This window comes from Penaeus vannamei, chromosome 8 (assembly GCF_042767895.1).
Source record: "Penaeus vannamei isolate JL-2024 chromosome 8, ASM4276789v1, whole genome shotgun sequence".
NCBI classification, from domain to species: domain Eukaryota; kingdom Metazoa; phylum Arthropoda; class Malacostraca; order Decapoda; family Penaeidae; genus Penaeus; species Penaeus vannamei.
The window spans coordinates 26,362,314-26,368,007 of record NC_091556.1 but is presented as its reverse complement, the minus strand read 5'-3'; the positions used below and the strand labels follow the sequence as shown (position 1 = coordinate 26,368,007).

The 5,694-nt window shown below is 32.2% G+C and overlaps 1 protein-coding gene across 1 annotated transcript in view; it reads left to right on the top strand.

The window, feature by feature from the left end:
• The window catches only part of LOC113812308 (glucoside xylosyltransferase 2), a gene marked incomplete at its 5' end in the record, with an annotated part of 8,040 nt that extends 2,993 nt beyond the window's left edge, over window positions 1-5,047 (top strand). Inside the window, 1 exon segment of the mRNA XM_070124473.1 lies at window positions 1-5,047. This exon segment is cut by the window's left edge and continues 715 nt beyond it.
• Window positions 5,048-5,694: the final 647 nt, after the last annotated feature.

The window sequence follows — 5,694 nt, the reverse complement described above, 5'->3', positions numbered from 1 at the left end:
AATATATTTTAACAAATGATTTCCACATACAGAACCATGGAAAGTATGAAAACTCTCAGGCCTTTTCCACACAGTGGTTTGTGTCCACTGACTTGCTATGTGTACCAGCCTACCACATGCTCGAGTATGCAAGACTGTAAAAAGCAATGTTGCTGTATGGGACATTATAGGAGAGATTGATGTGTTACTTGATTATGATCCACTATTTTTTTTCTTTATTTCTTTTGATTCCTTTACTGTTTACATCACAGAGGAAGTTACAAGGACCTTATTCAGTTACAGAAGGCTTGCATTCTTACCTCTAGGGAGCCTGCGGATATATGTGAGTGTGCTGGGAAGCTCAATATATATGCAAAAGTCAAGAATATGCCTTAAAGTAAATTTCACTCCATAGAAACTTAACCCACTGTTGACAGGATGGCAAGAATACATTTCAAGTCCAGAGTGTCATCTTTTTTAATATGTCTTTAACCCATCAGCGACGGGTAAAAATTTTGTAAGGTTTACGTATGCACCGGCTTGTTGGCACGCACTGGCAGTTTCCCCTGTTTGCGCCCGGCTCAATCGGTAGTTTGCGAGCGACATATAGCACCTAAAAGCTTTGATTTTTCAAAAATTTATAAAAATATTAAAATTTTGAAGGTTTACCTTCACTTTAGGTGCCATCTTTACCATATAAATGAAGCCGCTACTAGTGGAGAAAAACAACCTCCGTCCAACGAGCCAGTAGCACGGGAATGGGCATGGCATGATGCCCCCGGCGTTTGGTCCACAACAGCCATGGCATGTACGTACGTGACACCCGGCGCCAATGGGTTAAGATGGATGGCTCCAAAAGTGCTTAATCACCAAGCAGTTGGTCACTAATTCTACCCTGATCACCTTTTTACCCTTTTCCTTGATTTTCATTAAAAAATATATTTTTTATTGCTATTAGCATTATTGATAACATTATAGAAATCATTATGTCAACATTGATATTGATTGCATTAAAATAAAAATATTTATCCTGAAAACTCAAGGAAAGGAGAGTTTAGTTAAAAATAAATAGGCTTGCTAATTGGCTCCTTGGTGGCTGAGCACTTGTAGAGCCATATGTGTGCAAACAAAATTCACAAAAGAAAACAACAGCAGACAGTGTGATTTCCCATCACCATTTGGTTATTTTGTGTGGATTTCTGAATGCTTTTCTTTTAGATTATAAGTGGAGCTTAATCTGAGGCTTAGTCTGATTTGAAAGTATGCTCAAAATTACTGGTTTGCTCTTTGTTGCATAGTCGCAAATATCCTTCATCAATATTTATCCTCCATCAGGCAAAGAAATGATTTTGCTTGCTGGGTAAGATACTTGTAACTATTCTTTGGTTTGGGCAGAAAACAGTAACAGAGGCATGAGAGTGAAAAAGGCTGATATTAAATGTCTGCTCTATGATATCTCATGCACCATCATTGTATTTGAAGATGTGAGCATATGGCTGGCTAATAAATGTGGAAAGTAAATGGATATCCAACCACTCATTAGAAAGCTCAAGATTTCCTCAGACTTTTTCCATGTACTGTAGGTACCTAGTGTGAATCTTAAAGATTGCTATGGAAATCCAGTGCAATTTATGAATAAAATGATAATGCCTTTCCAAAGGGTTGAGTTGAATATTTGTGCAGAAGGCTTAGCAGGTGTTTAATCTTTACTATACAGTTGTTCCTGTTGCCATTTGCTACTGTGAGCATTATCTGACTGTTTGATGAATATGCACATGTGGACCCCAACCACTACAGGTGATTACAGTACTTTTAGTAGAACCTCTCATTGCAATTTCCCATAATGTCAGACCAAATCTCTCATGTGTAAACAAAGAACACAGTTTAGTCCTATTCACTAATTGTGTCTTGCATGTAACTGATTCATCTGTTGTGTAGTGCTTAAAAAGCCAGTAAAGTTAAATGGTATTTAGGTATATGCAACTGTTTGAAGAAATTAGATTTTTTTTATTGTACCCAGTCTTCCAATTTCATTTTTCTTCTGATTTGATTTTAGTTAACTTTCTGATATTTGCAAGTTGTTATATAAATGTTTGGTAAAATGAAATTCAAGACAAGGGCTTTTAAGGGACCATTGTTAATTGCATCATTCCGTAACACAAGCAGTTTTTTTTTTTTTTTTACTATAATGCGACTATAATATCCTTTGGAAAGTAATCACTAATATAATCAACTCTTTGCTGCTGAATAGTTATATCCACTGTATTTTTGTTTTATGAATTTTGTTTACACATAGGTGACTTCACAAGTGCTCAGTAACCAAGGAGTAGGCACTATATAACCTCACCTGATTTTCCCATCCCTTAAATATATATACTGTTATTATTATTACTGTCAACATTATGATTAATATAATGTCAGTAAAATGATACTAGCAATAAAAGATAAAATAAAATTCTTCTGAACATCAAGGGAAAGAGAAACCAGGTGCAATAGTAGGACTTTTAATTGACTTCTTTGTGACTTAGCTCTTGTGGAATCATCTCTGTGTAAACATGATTAGTAAACTAGTAAACTAAAAACATAGTGGACATGGCATCCTGGTAGCATTGGCTAATCTGAGTTTCTAGTTGTATTGTGTAATTTAAATCTCTGAAACAGATGGAGGCATGTATTTGGACTTTACAGGAATGGCGACATACTCCTTCACTTGTTTTTTTTTTTTTTAGATTTAGTAAAAAAAAAAATTATCAATATCATTATTATAAATATAAAACACCATAATGCCATACATTGTGCAATAATGTAGAAAAATTGTTTTGTTTTGATTACTTGTATGTAGAAATTATTAGTAATTATTTTATTTGCTGTGTGCTTCCATAGTTCCTTATTGAATGTGCCATAATGTTTTTAGATTTTTTGGTAAAGTATATTATTTTATATATAGTAACTGTTTATTTGTTTTAGATTATTCTTTTTTTTCAAATATTACTCTTTAAATAAAGTCTCAAGAAGTGAATACTGATGTGGATAGGTATTCATTTATATGAATTCATCCTCGTGTGTGAGCAGCTTTAGTAGTATATTTGTATTATAGTGACCAGATTTTATGAGAATGGAAAAGAGTAATTGTAATTTAGCCTGCTGGAGATACTTTATATAATCCATGGGAGGTTTTGATCCTGCATGCAAGGCATCTACACATTTCACCCTGTGGGTGTATGTAAACGGTGAACACCATGAATGGCATCTTGCTTCATCTGTAGATGCCACTGAAGAGGATTGATATTGACCTTTATTCTCTTTCAGCTCAGAATTTGACACAAAGAGAAATTTTATGACAGAATAATTTGTATAATTCATTGTTATGCTTGAACCTGTATTCAGGCATCTATACACCTTGACTCACGGATTTAAATAACAGACAGAAACCATAAATGTGTTGATTCCTGCATGTAGTATGGAATCAAACTTTTGATTATATGAACATTTTGTCATTAGAATTATGGGATTTAACATTTCATATAACATTATTATTATCATCATTATTACTGTTATTATTACTATTAGTTTTAGCCTATATCAGACAGTAAGTGGCATATGAATAATAATAATTATGATTAAAATTACTATCTAATGTATTCCTTACATTACATTTTGGATTTCCATTTATAAATTTATAATTTTCATGTGATTGAAATAGTATGTATTGTTATATTTTCACGTTTCATTTTTATAGTGTTTGCTGAAATGCCAATGGGTATTATTATAATTACTGGTGCAAATTAACACATGGATAATGCAAGGCTTTTATTACAAATTGCATCTTTGTTTTTACTTGACTGCATTTTTTTATCTCTTTTTTATTGTCATTACAAATTGATTATTATTTTTTTTGTTTACCTAAACAGATGAATTATTTTGCAGTACTCAAACAGCATTCCATTCGAGCTGGCCTTGGCTGGAGCTTTTGTTAACTCTGATTTATTTCTTACATGTTCATAGCTTATGGGAACTTTATTGTTTTTGTTCTCATCAAAGGTACATATAAGGCAGGTAGCACTACTCCATTTAGCCTTTTGAAACCAAAAATGAAATTTACTTTTTTCCACGGAGTATTCTGATGGCTGTTTATGCTATGGAAAACTTTATCATACTTGAAGGAGTGGATCTTTTGTTTACTTCTGGTAATTATAACAATATTGAATAAATCAGACAAATAGTTTATATCTAGGTATATGTAATATGTTACAGTGCACCCTCATTGGCTAAATTCATTGTTATTAGCTTAGCCCCTTAGTGTGTGCAGTATTGTTCAATAACAATGACATTGGTAAAGGTAATTGGAAAATAAACCAGAAAAAAAATATTTGCAATGAATGAAGGTTAATAGGCGGGGCTTAGTTTGTCAGTTGCAAAAGTAGGATTTTCATTAGTACAGAGTGGTGCTATTGGTTTTGAAGTACTTAGTGACCTATATTTTATTAAACTTGCTGAGTCTGAGAAATTAAATTTGCCTTCATTATGTCTTGTATAGTTCAGACATTATAGAAATCCATCAAAGTAAAATGAAATGGTTGAAGGAGTAACAATAGTAATTAATTGCAAAGCTTCTTTGTATATGTTCTAGTCACTTTTCATTCAATTTAAGGTATACTTTGGCAGCTTACATTGTATATTTTGTTATTTTACAGTAACTTGAAAGATTTATGATTTACATTTCTTTTATAAATGGTATATACAGATAATACTTTGTATTTATAATCTCATATATTCACAATTAATATTGTGCCAGGACTGTTTTTTTTCTCTTTAAGATATGGGAGCCATGATAGGGGATTATAAAAGCCATGTATGTAAAAGTATGTACTTGAAGTTTTTTCAGGATTTTGTATTATAGAAACAAGTGTAATTATCTTAAAGATATGCCTCAAAAGGTGTCTCTAAAACAGGAATCAAATAACCATCTCAAATTTTTGTCTTTATGACCTTTTGTTATTTACTTTTTATATCCATATATCCTTGCAGCTATTTTATATGCAATTTAAGAATTAAAAAAATAGTAGTTTATGCTGTCTGATTGTTTCCTTTCACAAGATATGGTATTTTAGAGCTCCGAGAGTCTCCATGCCAGGAGGTTTATGGTTCAGTTTTGGGCTTTGTTTTCGACCAGTTCATCTTACTGGGTGTATAACTGAAAATTCAGTGTCCAGTCAGATAATGTTAATCATATCAGTTTTGCAAAATTGGCATCTAAAGCCTTCTCTCTCAGAGTAAACACTTGCATTGTTGATATAACAAGCATTCTAACTTCTACCTCTATTGTCCTACAGCTCATAATAGCAAGGACAGGAAATGAACCTTTTTACTTAAAGTCCTTGGGCGGTATTCACGACTTTGCTCCGTTTCCTCATCTCAAATTTAATGGTGCTAATTATTATAAACATTTATATTGTTATATATATACACCTTTTTTTGATGATCTATTCTTATAACATGACAAGGTAAATCTTGCTTATATTATATAGGTAATTTTACAAATTTTTGATATCTGAATGTGATGTGGCATCTTTACTTTTATTGGCATTGTATTGCCATTTGTATTTTTTTTTTTTTTTTATATAAAACTGTATGACAGGTCAATTAACATTTGATAATTTTATCAAAAGAGGACTTGAAGCTTTTCTTGTTATTTTAAAAGTGGACTACTCTTTA